At 42.4% G+C, this 21,970-nt stretch overlaps 1 protein-coding gene across 5 annotated transcripts in view; it reads left to right on the forward strand.

Annotated features, from left to right (window-relative positions):
• FRMD4A (FERM domain containing 4A) overlaps positions 1-21,970 on the forward strand; it is a 665,655-nt gene that overhangs the window by 132,178 nt on the left and 511,507 nt on the right. The window lies entirely within an intron of this gene.

The raw sequence follows: 21,970 nt of genomic DNA on the forward strand, positions 1-21,970 counted from the left end.
CCTATACCATAGCTCACAGTAACGCCAGATCCTTAACCCACTGAGCAAGGCCAGAGATCGAACCTGCAACCTCATGGTTCCTAGTCGGATTCGTTAACCACTGAGCCACGACGGGAAGTCCTAAAGTATAGTTGATTTACTGTTTCCTCAAGTTTCATTGTACAGGCAAGTGACCCAGCCACACACAATTCCCCATGCCCTACAGTAGGGCCCCATTGCCCATCCATTTCAAATATAATGGTTTGCATCCAAAAAACCCCCAAATGCCTGTCCATCCCACTCCCTCCCCCTCCCCCACCAGGTACCTCCAAGTCTGCTCTCCTTGGCCATCATCTGTTTCTGTCTTTTTAGAAAGGATCATCTGTTCCAAATTTTATATTCCACAAATAAGTGATATCATATGGTATTTGTCTTTTTCTTTCTGGCTTACTTCACTTAGTATGAGAATCTCTAGTTCCATCCGTGGTTGCTGCAAATGGCATTCATTTGTCTTTTTATGGCTGAGTAATATTCCATTGAATATATGTACCACATCTTCTTAATCCATTCATCTGTCAGTGGACATTGATGTTGTTTCCATGTCTTGGCCATTCTGAATAGTGCTGCGATGAACATAGGGGTACATGTATCTTTTTCAGTGAAAGTTCTATCCAGATATATGCTCAGGAATGGGATTTCTGGATAAATACAGAGCCCAAGTTTTTTAAGGAGCACTCCAGGATAATGAACGTTAGAGGAAAAATCATGAGCACATATTATGCTTCTGGGATTCCAGAGCAATGGTGAATTTGTGATCTAGTCAGCAGAACCTAGCTGTGATAAGATAAAATGAGAACCAAACCAGGAAAGAGGGTAAGGGGGAAATGGGAGGAAACGTAAAACGGTCTAGGGAACCAGCAAAGCCCTCTGTGAAACTGACTTGGTCATCGGCATCTTCACCTCCCTGTCATCTGGTCCCCTGGGCACAAGAGCCTGGATGCCTCCTCTGCCCTCTTCCTCAAGCTTAATAGTATGGCATAGGCTTGTTCATCCAGGCTTGACCTTATCCTGCCAAACAAGAGGGCTCCCCAAGCAGCCCTGGCCCCCCGAGGCCCCACTGTCTTGACCAATGCGTGTCCCACTGCCTCTTGGAAATTTCATGGCAGTTGCCTCAACATCCCACCAGCTTATCCATCCTTGCAGAGGTCATCCAACATGAATACCTGAGACTCCACGTTCATAGATCTTCCATCCTTGCAGAGGTCTGTTCCTCTGTTATTCCTGAGCATCCAAAGAAAGCATCTTTTGTGTGTCCATGCAGACACTCCCCACTGGTACCCATTGCTTCCACTTGTGTCACCATCTCAGTTCTTATGTTTGGGAACTTATTTTATGAGCTGGCTTGACATTCAGGGAGTGGTGAAGAAGCAGGACTTTTCTGCTGCTTCAGGATGGTTTGGAGATACTTGTTTCTCAAGCTTACAAACAGAATGTACTCATTTTCTCGAGTTAATAAGCTATAGACACATTGAGGTGTTAGCATGAAGATGGCATTTTAACCTGAGGTTTACACGGATGTTGGCATGTATCACAAATAACATCAAGGCAATATAATGGCATAACATAATAATAACAATAATATATTGTAAACCTTGCCATAGCTAGGGTGACTTGTGTATTCTATTTGCCCTAAGTAGTTTCGTTTTATGTCTTTTGCTCAAAATTATTATGCAGTCTCCTCCAACCTTAAACATTACCATAACACAGTAGCCATAATACAATAAATGGGGCCCCAATTTGTAAAATATGAAGTTCCTTCATTGTGAGGTTAACGAATTGAACAAGTGAGCTACTGGGTTAGGCTTTTGGTCACAGTCTTGTTATGGCGCCACCTGGTGGCAGCGTCCTGAGCTGCCCTAACTATCCACAGATATGGTAACTGGCTGAGAGGACAGTGGTAGCAATTCTAGGATTCTCCCAGTTAATTCATTTTCAGTTTGTGGAGATTGGGCTGGCAAACTACTGGGAATGCATCCACCCATCCTAGACAGGTGGCTGCCTTCTGTTTGACCTTGGCCTCCCTTCGATAGCATCCTTCCTCAAGACACTTTGACCACTCCATTTAGGGAACAAGGGCTGGACCCAGAGATGAGGGTGAATCACTTTACATATAAACCACTTTATATGTCATTTCAAGTATCACAATTACCATCAGTAATCACAATAATAGTTAACATTTATTTAGAGGTTTCTACGGGCCATCAGTTTACATTAAGAAAGGCATTTTCTATGGGGGTTCCTTTTGTGGCTTAGCTGTAACGAACCGACTCATATTCATGAGGATGCAGATTTGATTCCTGGCCTCACTCAGTGAGTTAAGGATCCGGTGTTGGCATGAGCTGTGGTGTAGGCTGATGACTGCAGCTCCAATTCAACCCCCTAGCTTGGGAACTTCCATATACAGAGGTGTGGCCCTGAAAAGACAAAGGAAGAAAGGAAGGAAGGAAAGAAAGAGGGAAAGAAAGAAGGAAAGAAAGAAAGAAAGGGCTTTTTCTAATCAGACACCAAATAAACCTAAGCTTAAGTATCCTATAGATTCCTCTGTGATGCACACCCTCCAGTCAAACCCACTGAAGTCAATCTGTGACATAGGCAGGAAATATCATTTTAGTTTGTGCTTGATTTTTTTTGTTCTTTTGTAAAAGTAGAGCCTTCAGATTTGGACTTAAATTGGATTTGAGCCTCGGATTTGCATCTGGCATGTTCCTCATGTGTCCCAAAGCCATTTGATAATAGGTATAATTTAATGTTCTACAACCTCTCTGGAACTCTTGCAGGTTGAGCTTTTGGGTCTTTGGGTGAAGGTCAGCCTGGTGACAGACTCTGGAGTTGACCCTGGGAGGATAGGTCAAGTTTGAGTAGCTCAGAGTTGATCTTCACATCCAGTCCCACTCAGCCCCAGACACCCTGGTTTCTACTAATGAGATTCCTGCCATGTTGTGTGTGTGTGTGTGTGTGTGTGTGTGTATGCACATGTGGTTATACTGGGAGAGTTTTCACGAGGGAATCAGAATATGTTTTGGTAGGTCCTCACCGTTGTAACCAACTTGCCTTGGGCTTGATCCCCAAGAAAGTCTTTGTTGAATCTCTACCTCTATTAATCTTTCACAAAAAAGCTAATAAAGAGACAATTGCTGGTTTCTGAATACACCAAATAAAACATTTCAGCGTTGTGTAGTGGTAAAGAAGAGTTTGATTCAGATTCTTAGTTTGTATCTGTTCACTGCGGGCAGAGCAAATTATGACGTATATCCAATGGCCGCCATCCATCCTCATGCACCCCTCCTGGGCTGTATGTATGCTGAAGATTTGCATGGACCTAATCCACCTTGCAGTTCTTAATTTCCTAGTGCTATTCACCCTCAGAAAAGGAGTTGGTTTCCCTCTTGTCCTTTCTGCTATGAATATTACCACCTCCCGGCCTGGCAATCATGTCAAGAATTGATTGGACCCAGCTTGATTCTTCTCATAGCAGGAGACACCTGGAGGTCTCGCGGCACGAAGTCAGACTTGACGTTCAAAACGGGGCAAGGTTATTTATTATCTGAGGAGAGAACAGAATAAATGGGGAACCGTAGGGAAATCATTTTTACAGGTAGTTTTCCATCTGTAACAGCAGCCTTGCGTGTCTCTGCTGTTTCTTGATGGCAACTGATTTTTAATGCAAAGAAACACAGGGGAGACATTTTACTTTTGTGGGAAAGATTTACCCTCTCATGCAGGTACACTTCTCTCCCAGATAGGATTTCCTTTTAAAATTTTACTGAAATCTTGAGCCAGATTTGAGAGATTTGGTTTCTACTTTGTGTTCCATTTCTCATTGACTGGATTATAATAGGCAATATCCTGACTGCCTCTGGGCATTTCCACTCAAGGAAAAATAAAAATTGGGACATCTAGCCTCTGTAGAAAGGAATGTCAAGGGAATCCAGTAGATTATTTTTGACAATATAGAAGAAAGAAAGAACACATACCACTAATAATAATTCTTATTGTTCTATTTAAACCTGCCCCGAGAGTAAGAACTGCTGTTTAATTTTTGAGGAAGGAAAAATAAGCAGACAGATGACTACTTAATGCTTTGATCAGGCTGAAGTGGAGTAGGGGGCACTCCTTTCTAAAACCAGGATGAGGTTCATAATTTTTATCTAACGGTCTCTGTGAAGTCAGATGAAGCAATTTGCAAAGGTTGCTTGAAATATTAAGATATATATATATACACACACACACACATATATACACGTATACATATATGTATACATATGTATACATATACATATATGTATATACATATATATATACATGTATATATACATATATATGTACACACACACACATATATATATATTGGCCATAGCCATAGCAAGTGAAACTTCTCTGGCCAGGGATCAAACTTTCACTGCAGTAGGGACCCAAGCCACAGCAGTGGCAACAGCAGATCCTTAACCTACTAGGCCACCAGGGAACCCCAAGAATAATATTTTTTAAGAGCAAAAGGAAGCTTTTAAATTTTATTTAAGGACATAAAAAAGAGGGGATCACGAAGTATGAGATTTCATGAATTTCATCATCTTGACATTTCAGAAATTAAAATTTTTCAAAGTGGAGTTCCCATCATGGCTCAGCAGAAATGAATCTGACTAGTATCCATGAGGACGCAGTTTCGATCCCTGGCCTCGCTCAGTGGGTTAAGGATCTGGCCTTGCCATGAGCTGTGGTGTAGGTTGCAGGTGAGGCTCAGATCTGGTGTTACTGTGGCTGAGGCATAGGCCAGGAGCTCCAGCTCCTATTCAACTTCTAGCCTGGGAACCTCCATATGCTGTAGATGTGGCCCTAGAAAGACAAAAATAAATTTTATTTTTCAAAGGTAAGAACAACCCTGTTTGGTTGTTATTTGTTTGTTTGTTTGCTTCAGTTTGGTTTGGTTTTTACCACCAACCTCCCCTAATTTCCCCAGCGCCTAGCCCAGGGGTGTGAAACAAGGGCTGATGAGTGGATATAGGAATGTATAGATGGATGAATTAATGGAGAAATAGGTGTCTCTTCTGGCATCTCCTCAGTGGTTTGGTTTTGCGTGTTTTTTGGTATAGAAGTTCACTGTTAGAAATTTGGGGAAGGGGAGGGAGTGGGAGGGACTGGGAGCTTGGGGTAAATAGATGCAGAATGTTGCCTTCAGGATGCAATGGGATCCTGCTGTGTAGCACTGGGAACTCTGTCTAGTCACTTATGATGGAATACATAATGTGAGAAAAAAGAATGTATACATGTATGTATAACTGGGTCCCCATGCTGTACAGTAGAAAAAAATTACATACATAAATAAATGATAAAAAAGAAAAAAAATGTTTTAAATAGAAATAAATAAGAATGAATAAGCAAAAAAAAAAAGAAAGAAATTTGGAAAATGGGGAAATGTATATATATAAATGAAAATAGAATTTCCCACTGTAGCATAGTGGGTTAAGGATCCAGTGTTATCTCTGTGGTGGTGTGAATTTGATTCCTAGCCCAGCACAGTGGGTTAAGGATCCAGCATTGCTGTGGCTGTGGTGTAGGTCACAACTGAGGCTCAGAATCAATCCCTGGCCCAGGACCTTCCATATGCCACAATGCAGCCAAAAAAGAAAAAAAAAAGAACAAAGAAAATAATCACAGGGGATCCCATTTTAAAGGTGTGACATTTTTCCTTCTGTTTTTCCTACATGCAGACTGCACATACACACACACACACACACATATACATGGATGTATGCGTATAATTCTACACCCTCATTTTTATAACTTGACACCATAATAGATGCAATGAACTATTTCTCCAATTAATATTCTATTGTGAATATTTCCACAAATAAAATATGGTTAAAAATATGATTGGATGTACCTTGACAGAAGTAAATTTTCTTGCCAAGTAGACATCTAAGTTTCACTATGAAAATTGGCCTCTAATCTATGGATAGTTAGACCATCTTAATTTCCTCAGGATAATTTCTAGACATAGAAGAAAGGCCTTTCTTCAAGCTCTTGATGTGCTTTGCTGAGTGTTTATCAACCTTTTCTTTCTTTCTTTCTTTTTTAGGGTCATACCCGTGGCATATGGAGGTTTCCAGGTTAGGGGTCGAATTGGAGCTACAGCTGCTGGCCTACGCCACAACCACAGCAATGCAGGATCCAAGCCACATCTGCGACCTACACCACAGCTCACAGCAACATTGGATCCCTGACCCACTGAGCAAGGCCAGGGATCGAACCCACATCCTCATGGATGTTAGTCAGATTTGCTTCTGCTGCACCACTGTGGGAACTCCATGTCCTCCCTTTCTTTTTCTCCTTTTTCCTCGTCGTGCCCTCTGCCTACAGATGTCCATTTTATTGGGGAAGATGAAGTTGTCTGTCCCGTAAGGAAGCCTCCACAGCTCCTTCTCCCACCTGGGCACCTGCTGAGGCTAGGCGAGGGCAGAGAGCAGCTTTAGACATCTGCATCAGATTTTGAGGTGCTGTCAGTATTTTACAACTTAAATCCAGATGTTCATGCAGCTGCCATGGAAAACAAATTAGATATCTCCTAACATAGCTAAATATAGAATTATCATATGACCCAGCAATTCCACTCCCAGGTACAGACCCTAAAGAATTGGAAATAGGGATGCAAACTAACACATGCAAACACCCATTCAGAGCAACACTATTCCCTACAGCCAAAATGTAGAAACAACTCAAATACTCATCACCTTCTGATGGCAGCAACAAACCACCTCATGGGTATTATTCTGTCATTAGAAGGCTGGACACAGGCTGGAATACAGATGAACTTCAAAAACATTGCCTCAGTGAAAGAAGCTAGCTGCAAAAGGACACATACTATATGATTCCATTTCATTTACATGAAACACCAGAATAGGCAGATCTGCAAAGGCCACTAGCAAATCTAATTGCCAGGGGCTGGGGAGAGGGAGGAACAGGGAGCAGCTGCTTACTAGGTACCCCTTTTCCTTTTGAGGTGATGAAAATGTTCACCGCTTCTCTTTAGGATGATGAAAATGTCACCGTTAGCTTTTAGAGCGATAAAAATATTTTGGAATATATATTTGGTAGTGGTTGTGGTTGCATAGCATTATGAATGTACAAAAGGCCACTGAATTGTTCACTTCCAAATGATTAATTTTATGCTATGTGAATTTCACCTTAGTTGTTGTTTTTTTTTTAATGATGAAAATCCTAATCATCATGTAAAGCTCAAACTCTTTTACGGGGCTAAAGTGCAGCCCACAGCATATAGCACGTGCCTAGGTGATTATGAGTCAGTCTCACAGCAAAATGGGAGTTTGAGCACCTGGCAGGGATGGAGATGGTGTGAGGTGGGCTGAGCGAGAGGGTGGGTGGGTGAGGTGGGAGTGGTGGTTCCTTTGTGAATAATGGCAGAGGATCATTGGGAAGGTCTGCATCCCGCAAGTAATGCTCTTCCTGTGAAAAGTCAGTGTTCAGAGTTTCCCTCCCTCCTTCCAACACAAAGACACATGTGCACACACCAGCAGGAGCCACCCCTGAGTATCAGCAGACAGAAGGAGCAGATCATTTTACTGAGTACATCGAGGAGGGGCATGAACCCCCCTGGGGTCTTCGTTAACAGGTTTGTACCTTCACCAAGATAGCTAGCTCTTTATAGAAACCTAACTCATGAAGAATTCTGTTTTTCAATGTCTGATCTGCACGAAATGAGAGAATAAATGGGAATTAACATTGCGTGTGTATATCAACCTTGACACGGGGAAGATTTCCGATAAACCTGGGACGTGGGCTAGAGCAGATCAATGTTCATAAGTGAACCAACTGAAGAAAAGATCAAAGAGCTCCAGTAAAGGGAAGATTCATTTCCTTCAACCTCATCAAACTGAGAGGTGTGCCCACAGCTCAGTAAGAAGAGTCTGCAGTTGACAGTAGAATCTTATAGCAGTATTCCTAAGCACTCGTGTTTGTTCAAAAAACTACAAATAGGAGTTCCCTGCTGACCTAGTAGTTAAGGATTCGGTGTTGTCACTGCTGTGGGTTTTTACAGCTGTGGTGCGGATTTGATCCCTGGCCTGGGAACTTCCAGATGCCATGGGCATGGCCAAAACAACAACAAAAAATGACAAATAAAATAGCAATCTAGGGAGTTCCCATTGTGGCTCAGTGGTAATAAACCTGACTAATATGCATGAGGACGCAGCTTTGATCCCTGGTCTCACTCAGTGGGTTAAGGATCTGGCATTACCAGGAGCTGTGGTGTAGGTCGCAGACTCGGCTTGGATCCCGTGTTGCTGTGGCTGAAGCATAGATCAGCGGCTGCAGCTCCAATTCAACCCCTAGCCTGGGAACTTCCATATGCCATGGGAGCGGCCCTCAAAAGGTGGAAAAAAAAAAAAAAAAAGCAGTCTAACTAGGGCAACATCACTGTATCATCTCAAATATGTATGCATACAGGCAAATGCATATATATGTATAAACATAATTCTTAGCTTATCGCTAACGTGCTATGCTTACGATAACTGATCGATAAGGGCTGTTGATCATTCCAAGGTATTCAGTTTTTCCTATGAATCCTTTTGCCTTTGTAGAGACTCAGGTTTAAAGAACCACTTTAACTGTTCCTGAAGAGGCAAACTAGAAGCATAGAGAGCTAAGCAGTGATTTCCAACAAGTGATACATACCCCTGTGTCAGCCAAGACTGTTTGGTTCTGGTGGCATCTTCTGTTACTTTTACCTGAGTAGAGCTGCCCTTGGAGGTCATGTACTCTGACTTTCCTTAGTCTGTTTCTGTCCCATGTCTCCAGATTCTGCTTGTTTTGAAAAATCCAAACCACATCTCCCAGGAGCTATGACTCCTTCCCCCCAAACTCCCCTCTTTAACTCCCTCTCCACTCTCTACCTTCTTACCATACCTCTGATCTCTACTGTATCATCTTACTCTTCATAGGTAATCTTTCATCAGTTATGAATGATTTCTGACCCCTTGTCTTCCCAACAAATTTGTCAGCTCCTTGAGATTCATCTGGGTCTAATTCTGCATTCATTCCTATGGTTTTTCATTCACTGGACAAGTTTTTGACTGCACACTTGGCATGGGATAGGACACTGTGAGGAATAAAAGGCAAGGTAGTATGACATTTCATTTTTTGCACCTCTAGTTTCTAATTGATAAGATCTCCAGACCTGAAACAGTTAAGTGCAAATGTCACCGAAAGTTCTCCCATTGCCTCTGCGGCACCACCGTTCTCAATGCAAAGCCCATCCCTGGTACATTACCCTGGGCTGATTGATTGATTATTTAAGAGGCAACCTATCAGGAAAAGGCCAGGTAGCATATAGTTCATTAGTTTACAAACAATCAAAATATGTTTAAAAATTGTCTAAAGTAAGAAGGGGTTCTTCACCACATCATGATTGCCAGAAACCTCATTCAAACATAAAACAAAATTAGCCGTGGTTGGCCCTGAGTGGAGTGTCTGAACAGAGTATTTAACTTGACCTAGATATTGACAAGGATAACACTGCAGTCCTTGATGTTGAAGTCAGCAAATACAGACTGTTATTCTTTATTCCTTTGGTAGCATTCCTCTCTGTGCAAATACATTTGGTGCGCACTGCTATGTACACAGTCCTGACACTGCAGCCTATTGGGGGGTGATTAGAGATGTAATAGCAAATAAATACATCATCCTCTGAAAGATTCCAGTGACCGCTGAAAGAAAACATTGACTCAAAAATGCTTAAAAACTTCTTCAAGAAATTCATTCTGTTTTTAAATTGAGTTATGTAGAGGCAGAGATGGCAGTTCCCGTAAATTCACAGACCACAATTCACACGTTGGTAATGCCATGGCTACCAATATGCTTGAGCTGACTGATACTGTGGAGAGAGCAGGAAGGCACTTCTTTGGAGAGGTTAAGAGAGGAGTAGAAAATAAATAAGACCAAGAGATTCTGAAACTCTCTTAAGGAAAGAGGTTCAAAGGAGAAGGCTCTTACTTAAACCAGAAGGCTTGAAGAGGCTGATCTGGATGAACAAGAAGAGTATGAAGGAAACTTATCACACAGCTGTGTACTCAGCACGTTCCTTTGAACAGAATTTGTGTTTCCTAACAATGTATTCAAAATGTCCCACATTTTTTTCTTTTACACCAACCGGGTTATGAGTTGTTATTTGTAACGGCTGATCAATCTGTTTCAACATCTTTCAAATAAGGCAAACAACATGTTTGTGTGTGTATATAGGAGTTCCCCAGTGGCCCAGCGGTTAAGGATCTGTTGGTCATTACTGCTGTGGCTTGGGTTCGATTCCTTGCCTAGGAATTTTTGTGTGCTGTGGGTACAGCCAAAAAAAATGGTGGTGTATAAAAAATTAAACCAAATCCTTTTAGCAATTCTCATACAGAAAAATGTGGTAATAACATACCTTTTTTTTTTTTTTTTTGTGGCTTTTTAGGCCAGCACTCATGGAATATGGAAGTTCCCAGGCTAGGAGTTGAACAGCAACTACAGCTGCCAGCCTATGCCATAGCCACAGCAATGTAGAATCTGAGTCGTATATGCAGTCTACACCACAGCTCATGGCAATGCCAGATCCTTAATCCACTGAGCAAGGCCAGGGGTCGAACCTGCGTCCTCATGGATACTAGTCAGGTTCATCACTGCTGAGCCATGATAGGAACTCTTGACATACCTATTATTCCAGATCCGAAAGAAAGATTTTTACATAAAGCTTGGAAAAGTCAGTAAGTTGGGATCACCTCGGATGATAACAGGCTGGTAACTTCAGAGGGAAAAAATCACCAGGGAAGCCATTATGCACCTTTCACTGGGGCTCAGAACTGTAGATTATTAGCAATGAAGGCTTACCGTGTGATCAGTTAAGACCAGTGGGAATTAAGACCTGGATGATGTTTCAACTAGGGATATGAAACATATAACGAAGGATATCCTGGTGGAAGAGGAAATCTGCAACCAGTGAGAAAATAATTATAGAATAAAGAGAAAATAGGAAACAAGAATGAAGCAACATCTAGGAAATAAGTATATAAAGAACTGCAGTCATGCATAAGAAGATGGAGCGTTTACCAGGAGGAAAAAAAATCCAGCCAGTTGAACTAAAAAATCCCGTCTAAATATGAAAGCAGGGAACGTATTCTGAAGCTGGAAATATTCATCACTGTGTTAAATGTCACACATTCTAAAAATATGAGATAGATTTCAACAGCCCTATAGTTAAAGAGTGATGATTGGAATTTTGCTTTTATGATGCCACAGCAATTCAGATGGTTCTTAAGTCTCCATAGCAACAGCCCGATGCTACTTTTTGTTCTTCTGAGTAGTCACATGATGCCTGATGCACTGCATGGGAAACAGAAGCAATTGACTGTATTTTCTAATTAGTGGCATAGAAACCAGAGCCATCATTAAGAAATTTTGTTAGCATTGATTCTGAGCCTTATAAACTAGATTTGTCCCATGATGACCTTTCAATTATGAGCTGGTGCTTAAACTGGGTGTCGACCTTTGCCTTGATGAACCACGGCTCTTTATCAATAGTATTATGATTTTATGAATTGCGTGTCCATATAGATAAAATTCCCTCAAGCATATGACCCCACCCACTTATGATGCCCAGTTTTCTTAGAAGTTGCCACCAGTATATGAGATACATGAGTGGTGGCCTTAAGCCATGAAAAGTCTCCCGTTTTCACTCTAGGATAAGCAACAGATTAGCCTACAAGGGTAGGGGCCTACTCGTGTGCCTTGAAACAATGGACAAGTCATTATAATGGTCAGTACCTCAGTTTTCCCATCTCTAAATGGGGAGTGATGAGCAAAGACTTTTGTTATTCAAAGGTAATGTCTACAAAACATTGAGGCAAGTTTTGTCAAATATATTTTGGAAGGTGATGAACCCCAACTGTGTTAGGTTTATGTATGAGAAGTGTTACATGGTTTAACCCAGAGTCAGGGAGAACACCATGAAACTGGCAAGGATAAGTAAGAAATCTCTCCATAGCTCTCATTAAATGTATAAGGGTTTTTCTTACTGAGACTGACTTAAGTTCCGAACACTTTCACCATCGTTTTCATTAATGAGTGTCTGGCTGAGTTAAGACCCCTCTAAACTCACCTTGACATTGGCTGTTTTCCAGCGGGAGTCAGAAGTTTATGGACTCCAGTCTTAAGTGATGACACCAACATTTGTTATCCTGCCTGAATCAATTCATTCCTTTATATTAGTCTTCCTTTGTATGAGAAGACATTTATAAAAGAACAAAGACTGTTACCTTGTATACAGGAGGTAACCAATGAATACTTGTTCTCCTTCCTCCTTGTATTCCTGTCTCCATCTAAAATTCTTCCATTTGAAGACTTTTGCTATGGGGAATCAGAGGTGAGCCAGTGATGTGTGTTTGCAGCTAAGGATAGCATTCTAGGAGTGTTACAGCATCACCATCAATGCAAGGTATTAAATGCTTACTCTCTAGAGGACACTACATGTAGTGATGGAAATACAAAGAGTTAGAAGAGCCTCTGCTCAAGGGTTAAAATGCAGTTGAAGGTTAAAAGATAACAACAAAGGTAGCCTAAGCTAAAGGTCAAATGGGCAATAAAGATAAGGAGTGAACTTGGGTTGCTGAGAAAAAGCTTCCTGAAGGTAAAGGAGTGGCTCTGAGCTTTGAAGAGAGCTGATATTTATTGAGTGCTTATTAAGGACATTGGTACCTTTGTCTGCAGTGTCTCATTGATGAGGGGGGAGATTCTTGATAAGAAAAGCAGAGGAGTGGGAATGGTGGCCTAGAAGTGGGAATAATTGAATCATGAGTTTGGCAGGAGGGGAGGTAAATAGGAGAGAGGATGGTGGATAACTCTAAAAGCCAAGTTAACTTCTTTGAACTTCATCTTCATGTAATGGAGAGCTATTGTGCTTTTTTTTTTTTTTTTTTTTTTAGTACAGGATGCTGTGTACCTAACTGTACAATTTAAGAAAGAAACACTGGTGAAATCAACCAGGAGACCACTGACACAGCCCAGGCATTAGGTCATGGGGCCTTGGCATAGGAGGAGTGGCAGAGACAAGGAAGAGTGTAAGGTCGAATCAAAGAATGATTCCCATCAGTGGCAGCATTAAGGACGTCTGGAGAGGGAGCTCATTTGGGAGAAAGAAGGTTAGAGGTGAGTTGGGGATGTGTTAAATTTGAGGTGGAGATGCCATTCCTATAAGGTAGTAGAGAACTAGAGATGGGGGACGTGTACTGTGGGACTGCTGGAATGTACCCCTCCCCTACTTTCCTCATGGGGAAGTGGGAAGGCCACAGCCTCATGGCCCATAAGGCTAATGGAATATTGTATCCTCTTTCTTCAGAGAATAGCAAGGATTGGCCACCACTGGAAACGACCTGCCGCTTGGGCATCTTGTAATTCTGCCTCATGAATGGGGCAGAATAGTACCTGGCTTTTTATTTTCTGGCCAGCACCCTAGGGAAATGTGAGCCATTTATTTCTATTTAGCTCTGTCTCTCTTTGTGTTAGCTTTCTTTTCTCGTAGCACACGATGGACTCAAATAAAACCAAATTTTCTGAGTTTCTAACCCCCAATATAGGTCATCCAGCCAGTGCTCCTGGAGTGCCTTCTCTGAGACAGGCCCGTGTCCTCCCTATCTCTTCGTCCCACCACACCTGGCTGTCCGTTTCCCTCTGTACAGTGGAGGATGAGGGGAGAAAGGCCTTGGGTGCAAGTCAAAGCAGATGTCCGCAGAGAGTTTCTGAGTCATCTACCAGCATTTGTAAGGCTGGTGTAAATAAAATACCTTTACTGACAAAGGGCATATGTAGAAGGCAGTATGTTGGCATTGTTGGAGGAGAAAGAACATCAGGTCAGGAGGGCTGAGGACTTGTGCCATCTTAGGAAACTCACCCAGCTCCCCAGGACTCAATTTACCTATCTGTGCAATGAGTGAATAGATGAGTTGATATAAAATTCAACTCTAATATACTGTGCTTTTATATTATGGAATTAGGCTTATGAGGCCTTTGAGAAGTAGCATCCCTATGTTTATAGATTATAAGCTATTTGATATTACAAACTATCCTTTAAGGGTATGGCTATGCTCAGAGCTACTTTGAGCAGTTAGAGGCCACAGTCACTCCTACTGAATCCCCTGGTCAGAAATCTGGAGCTCCATCCAACAGCTGCAGCCCCAGAGACTGACTTGCTATATCTTCTCTCCGGAGTGTGTGAATATAAGTAAGATGAAAGAAGATACACAGTCTATACCTGTGGGCCACATGTCAGTGACCTTGAATGAAAGAGCAGCAGGGTCCCCAGACCATTGCTCAGCTACATGGGTGGGTCCCAACTTGCACCCTTACCCGAATGAACTCCATTGCTTCGTTAACTGTGGACTCTTTGCAACTGATCCTCTGGACCTGTCCCTGTCTTTACCTTTGATCCAGAATGGCTCTGTGCTGACTGCCCTCTTGGTGCTGTTATACATTTATTTCCTTTATCTGGAGCCATTGCTATGCCTGTCTCTGCCCCACTTCTCTACTGCTGCCACCATCATGTCCCTCTAGAACTGCTGGTGATAGCCAACTCCTGAGGTTGCTACTGCAGCCATTGCTCTCCAGAGAGACTCCACCGTGGCTACCCGCTCCTGCTGCTGCTGCCACTTCCACCCAGGTTCAGTTCTGGTTCCCACTCTGCCACCACCATGGCCACCCTATCACGTCTTCTGCTGAGAGCATTGCCAGTAGGCACGGAAACATCAGTGCCAAGCCTCCTGCAGTCAGCTGCACTGCAGTGCTAAATGCCGTCCCTGCAGCTTCGTAACCATGGGGTACATTCCCTCGCCACGCATTGTGCCTTTTTTTCTTTCCTTCTCCAATGACTCTGAGATTGTGATTATCCAGTTCTCTGGTTTGGGAGACTTAGTCTAAGTCCCAGGAGAATCAGGAAGACTGCACAACGTGGAAGGACTTACCAGGGCTCTGGAGTCTGCCTCTGCTGCATTTTCTGACCTTTAGGACTTCTCCTTTCTCTTAGGTGGGGGCCTCTTTCCCCAAGAATGCCCTACAGCTGCTGAGGTGAAGTCACAGATATGTCTCCTGGTATGTCTTGGACTCAATGAAAAAAAAAAATGACAAGAATCCCTCTCTAGATCCTTCTTCTAAGGTCTTCCAGTAAGCAAGAGCCCTAGGCAAATGGTGCCTTCTGGGCTTCTCAAAACAGATGTACATATTAGACCCTACAGTGGCTTTGGGCTATGCCATATTGTATACCAAACAGGAAAAAATGGGATGAAAGGTTATTTCTGAGCCATGCACTTAGGAAAGACTTGTCCAGGCACAGACTCTGGCGAAGGATGATCAACATGTTGCAATGGCCTTGGGTGGGTTTAACAGGGGAAAAGTAAGTGAATTCAAGCCCTGGCGACCCAGATTCAAAGCATTCCTCTCTCCTGGGCATTGTTTTGTTTCATTCCAAGCACTCTGGTTGTGTAATTGTCTAAACAGATTCAGACATGAAAGGGAGACACCCTAAACTGCTTTCGTGGTCATGTTTGGTTTTGCTTCACAGTGCCCACACAGTTGCTTCCTGGTGATCCTTGCCTGCAGATATAGTAAGGCAATTCCTTTAAAAGCATTTCCTTTTAAAAAAAGAAAAAGAAAAAGAAAGAAAAAAGAAAAAAGAAATACCACTTTATTCCCCAAACTTCTCTCCTTTCATTGCTGACATATAGCCCATGTGCCCTACACCTGCACTTCTTTGAAATGAAGCGTTTTTACCTCTCTAAGAAGATTTATTTCTTAGGTAAAAAAGAAGTGATGCTAGGTACGGGCACCTGTAAGCATACAGGTAGCATCTCTGGAGATGGGCACAGTGCCTTGCAAAGGGACCTTTCCTCTTTAAGTTGCATTCACTTAAGTTGGAAAGGAAGTCCCATTTATTCAGGAAGGTTTGGGAACGTTTGAGAGCTTGTAACATTCCCATTTTCCATTCCGTAGAACAGAAAGTTGGTGACGAGAAGTGAGGTAAATAACCAAAATTATTCAACAAGCTAGAGGTGGAAAATGAGTTCAGGTGTAAGAGCTTTGACAGTCCAGTTGGAGAAAGTCCTGTCTGTTTCCACAGACCATGACCATGCTCGGAAAACCATAACAAAGTTTTAAAAGAAAACTTCTTTTACCCCCCACAGCTGTGCTGCCTATCTTATAATCTCTCTTGATTCTTATGATTAACTACCATTATGTTTAAAGTCAATATTCTTCACGTTCAGAGTTCAGATTCTTGGGTGCAGGCTGAGGTTCTGAGCTAGAAAAATCATGTTTTATTAGAATTGAGGCAGAAATATTCCTCATGTCTGATTAAAATGCCAATGACTCTGTGACCTCAGGCGCCTATGCCTCTTTTTCCGTTTATTAAATAAAGTTATTAGTTTCGCTTTCTTTTTTTTTTTTTTTTTTTTTTTTTTTTTGCTTTTGCCTTTTAGGGCCGCACCCAAGGCATATGGATGTTCCCAGGCTAGGGGTCAATCAGAGCTGTAGCCACCGGCCTACACCACACCTCACGGCAATGCCGGATCCTTAACCCACTGAGTGAGGCCAGGGATTGAACCTGCAACCTCATGGTTCCTAGTCAGATTCATTTCTGCTGCACCATGACAGGAACTCCTAATTTCGCTTTTAAGGCACATAGATAGGAAGGTTCAGACACAGCTTGTGAACCAGTATGTGTTTCTAGGTTTGGGGAGAAAAGATTCTTATCGATAGCTATCATTAATTCCATGATTTTGACACAGAAAGAAATTGAATTAAGCAATTATTTTCTTTTGTGCCTCAGGTCAAAACTGGCCAAGGAAATTTAAGTTGCAGGATTGATCTGAAAAACCTCTCAGAGCTATTAAAATAATGCACATTGAGGCACATTTCTGTTTAAAGGTCATGTTCTCAGCATCCTTCCATTATTAGGTGCTCTCACTACTGGTAATTAAAGAGACCATCACGTACTGTGCAGGTATGCATACTTCAACGTGTCACGTTAAATAACTTAACAGACTGAGCATTCATAATATAAAAGAAGTTCCTACGGAATTTTAAATAAATTAACATGCCACTTTTCAAGGAAACACTGGAGGTATAAAGTGAATTACACCTATTATTTCCTTTGTGCAAAGTGTATAGATTTTTTTCAAATAATGTGAGGTGCAAAGTAAGTTATAAACTAGGAACAAGAGCATCTGAGATCATATAACCTGGAGATCACTTATCAGCACTCTGCACATCTTGGACATCTTGGTGTTCTTACCTTTTTCTTCAAGCATCATGTTATTTTCTGCCTCTATTTCATTTTCATGTGTGAATTTCTCTGCCTGAAATCCTCTCTTCAGCTCCACCCTTCTCCACACCCACCCCACCATCTTGGCAAACCATAAGCCCCAGCATAGTGGTCTCCTTTATATGGCCTCCTCTCTGACCTTCAAGCCCCAAGAATAGCTCCTCCTTAAAGGCTTCCTTCACGAGGCCCCAGAAATCAGTGCTTTCCCCATCTTTGCCTCCACTTGAATTGTCCAGCCCTCTTTGCAAGCTCTCCCTCAGTACAGTTCTGATGGTTGGAAGGATTTTCTTCTCCAATCCTTGGACTTCTTCAAGAGCCATGACCAGTCTTCATTACCTTGGTAACTAACCTCAGAACAGAGCCGCTGGCTGGACCTAACATACAGTAGTTCTTCCTATAGATGGGATGTTCGCAGATGCCCATGACCTTTGTACGTTGAGACCTACCCCCAAGGTGATGGTGTTAGGAGGTGGGGCCTCTGGAGAAAGATTCGTTCATGAGGGTGGAGCCCTCATGAATGGGATTAGCGCCCTTTGAAAATAAACCCCACAGAGCTGCCTTGTCCCTTCCTCCATGTGAGGACACAGCAAAAAGGCAAGTCTGTGAACTAGGAAGTGGGTCTTCACCAGACAGTGAATCTCCTGGCACTTTGATCTTGGCCTCCTCAGCCTCCAGAACTGTGAGAAATGAATTTCAGTCATTTCTGTGCCACTCTAGCTGTGGTACATCTATCATAGTAGCCCAAATGGACTGAGACATTTCTTAACAGATAGATGTGACTTGAGAGAACCCTGCAGCATCTCTATACTGAGCTTAGATGAGCTCAGTCATTAATGAGGCACTTTTTGGATAGAAAATGGGGCTTTTTTCACACCCTCAGAGGGCAGGATGGGCCCATTGGAGAAAAAAGTTCCTGTTCTGCTTACACAGCTTGAAGGTCCAAAGAAATCTCAGAAGCAGAAACTCCTAGGATTCCCATCTCTGCAGGTCACTCTCATTTTTGTCCCATTCATGTCCAGGTTTTGCTTTGATTTTTTATTTTTTAATGGTCTCACCTAGGGCATATGGGAGCTCCTGAGTTAGGGGTCAAATTGGAGCTGCAGCTGCAGGCCTACACCACAAGCATGGCAACACTGGATCCAAGCCATATCTGCAACCAATGCTGCAGTTTGTGGCAACACTGAATCCTCAGCCCCCTGAGGGAGGCCCACAACTGAATCCACATCCTCAGTGAAACAATGTTAAGTCCTTAACCTGATGAACCACGATGGTAACTCCTAGGTTTTGATTTTTGAAAGCGATCTAAGACCTGGCCTTCCTAAACCTGACCTTCCTTCTTTCTTGAGAGAAATCTCAAGAGAACGTGTTTCCCCTATTTCATATCCTCCAGCACAAAGCCTTATTTTGGAGCTTGGAAATAAGAGGCCTTAAAAGTCCTAATGAGTGCCTTCTTTGCAAGGAGGAGGTAGGAGAGGGTTAAAGGAACGTTCAGCTGGCTCTGCTTCCTCGGGAATCAGAAGGAAGGAAAGTGCCAGCAGTTTTCTCGGTGCCTTGCACCCGAATGTTGACTTCAACTCTTTCCTTATCTCCGCTCCCAGAGGTCTTCTAAGCAAGCACCAGAGTAATGGTCTGAGGCCACAGCAGCTGTTGGTTTCCTCCCTCCTAACAAAAGCACTTAAACCAAAAAACCTTAAAGAAAAGAAGGAAAAACAGAAAGAAATGTAAATGCCTCTTTTGGCACACTTTGCAAAGTAATGTCACTCTGTTCTTTATCCTTTTTTGTTGTTGTTGTCATCCAACACACGGGTAGGCAGAAACCCATTTCCAATTAAAGTGTGCATGCGAATGAAAGAAAGCAGCTTTCTTTCTCCCACTGTGTGGCACAGTTTTTCATAAAGACAAGAACTGCTGAAGGAAGATGTCTCCCAGGGCTAGAGTCCAATTATCTGCCATACTGATTGCTGATAACTTCCGGCAATTGCTGTTCATTAGAAAATGGGACAGGGCAGCTGAAAGATCATAAAGACAAGATGACTGATCAACCACGACTTAGAACCTAACACCCACTCTCCCCCAGGCTTCCGCAGTTTTAGAATGAAAATAGTGGAGGAAAAAAAAGCATTGAGAATGAAATGTTGTAGGTTCTGGTGTGTGATGTTCAGTAACACAAAAGTGCTAGTGTGTGCAGCCTGAAGCTCAGCTCTCGATGTGGAGGCCTGCAGATATTTGAATGGTCATAATTTCCATCACTTGACATGACCTGCTTTCAGAGCTGTCTAGAGTAGAAAACTTGAAATTTAGATTGGGAAGACCTGTGTCAAGTTCTGGTTCTACTCTTGAGGAACTGGGATCTTGAAAATTTATTGTATGCACACACTGCCTGATGCTCATCCTCCTGGGATCTGCGCCTAGCCTGGGATGTCTTTTTCGTGGACACTGTCCACCTTCTGTTTGTACCACGTTTGTTGACATTCCTCTGGTGCAAACCCATCACATAGCTGTGTCCAGAGGTGAGGGAATCTGATGACAAATGGCATGGAAACAAAAAATGTGAATGATTAAGACTAAATGATGTAGGACTTTATTTTCTCAGTCTCCATTCTCTCATCTGTTCAGTAGGAATGATAACACGCCACTGAAGATGAAAAGAGATGGCACTTAAAAGTACTCAGCTCAAGAGTTCTTATTGTGGCTCAGCAGGTTAAGAACCCAGTGTAGTCTCAGTGAGGATGCAGGTTCGATCCCTGGCCTCACTCAGTGGGTTAAGGAGCTGGAGTTACTGAAAGTTGCAGCATAGGTTGTGGCTCAGATCTGGTGTGTCTGTGGCTGTGGTGTAGGCCTCAGCTGCAGCTCCAATTCAACCCCTACCTTGGGAACTTCCATATGCCACAGGTGCAGCCCTAAAAAAAAAAAAAAAAAAAAGAAAGAAAAAAGAAAAAGGAAAAAGTACTCAGCTCAAAGCTGAAACAAAGTTGATTGTCAGTAAAGGTTACTTTCTTCCTAGTTATCAATCCAACTTTGCAAAGTAGAAATTAATACCTGCCATGCCTCACAGGATTAGTGTGAGGTCCTCAAATGGTAACGCACATGAATGTACTTTGAAAGACTGTCAATCAGTATATAATTTTTGTTTTGCACTAACTTATAGAATGCTTCTCCTTACTGGATACAAACATAAATCTAAGCATTTGGATATCAAATCATGATTTCCGTTGTGTGCTTTGGTTCAGCACACAGTAAGTGGCAATGTTCCCTGTGATGTGTTTTGTTATTTACATTATAAAGCAAAGTAAATATGTGTGGCCCAAGGCAAGGGGCAGAGGCAGGGGAAAGTGAATTGGGAGGTCAATTCATGGCATCAGCTAACCTAACTCTCAGAAGGTTGCCCAAGTTACATGGAACCTATCCAGGAATAAGGTCTTTTCTATCCTTTATCACCTGAAAGCCTAAGTCTTGATGAGAAGGATTCCCAATAAGAAGTAAAGAGAGATGGGTCATGAAGGGAAAGCCCTACTGGTGGTCAGGTCAGTATCTCTTATCTTCGGAAATTGAAAACTCCTTAGGAAGCAAGGCAATATGGCCCTCAGATAATGAACCTTAAGTTTGCAGTGGCTGTAGTCCCTGGAGACTACAAGTTCCCTAAAGAACTTAATCTTGAAAATGAAGCAATGTGGGGAAGAAAGGGTCAGCATTTTAATGGGAGAGAGATGGGAAATCTAAGCCTCTGATCAAGCCCTGTCTAATGGCCTTTGCGATGTTTCCAAGTGCTCTTGGCCTAGAGAGATTTATCACGACGTTCTTTCTTCTTCTTTTTTAAAATGTCAAAATGAGGAAGAAGAATGACCCAAAGGACAACAGTACTTGCTAAGAGAGGTTCCTGGGTGCAGGGATGGTCCCTTCAAGGAAACCCCTCACCACACAGCAGAACTTCCTTGAGGCAGACTTCAGCCAAGCCTCCCTTTCCCTGTGATGCACACTTAATTGATATTTTACTGGTTTCTCTATATTTGATAGCCATTGACTTTTTTTACCCAAGGCCAAGTTTATCCTAAATCGTAGCTCTTTCCCTTTTTGAAGCTGAAGGGACTCTTTTGGAACATGAAGAGATAAGAAGAGAGTGCCCCAATCTAAAGAAACGTGGGTGGGCTGGGAGAAGGGAATGATCCTTCCCACTTTTGCACATTTTCGCAACATTGATCATCCCCAAGTGTGTCAGGATGCCTAACAAGCTGGTGGTTATTGTCCACTGACATTGCACATCTATTGCCAAGGTTAAACTATTTCCTAAACACCACCACCACCTACCCCTCCCCATCTCCGAATAAAGCGAATTAATTTAGATCTAAGAGATGGAGTGGTTCGTATTTAAAGGACTTGGAGATAATAGATAATAAATTGACTAGTATGTTCCATTTTACAAATAACTCTTTATCTTTGGCAAACACAGACTTGTGCTTGATAAGTATATTACACAGTAACTGGCTTGAGGTGGATGGCCGGAATATTGGTTTCACGACCAAGTAGGTGAATGAGATCCTCAATTTAACACAATGGCCCAAAATAATACTGTCTCAAATTTGC

Source organism: Sus scrofa, chromosome 10 (genome assembly GCF_054392235.1).
Source record: "Sus scrofa isolate SSC_HxYL_T2T_F1_AM1 chromosome 10, Sscrofa_HxYL_maternal_Yorkshire_Landrace_v2.0, whole genome shotgun sequence".
In the NCBI taxonomy this organism is placed as follows: Eukaryota; Metazoa; Chordata; class Mammalia; order Artiodactyla; family Suidae; genus Sus; species Sus scrofa.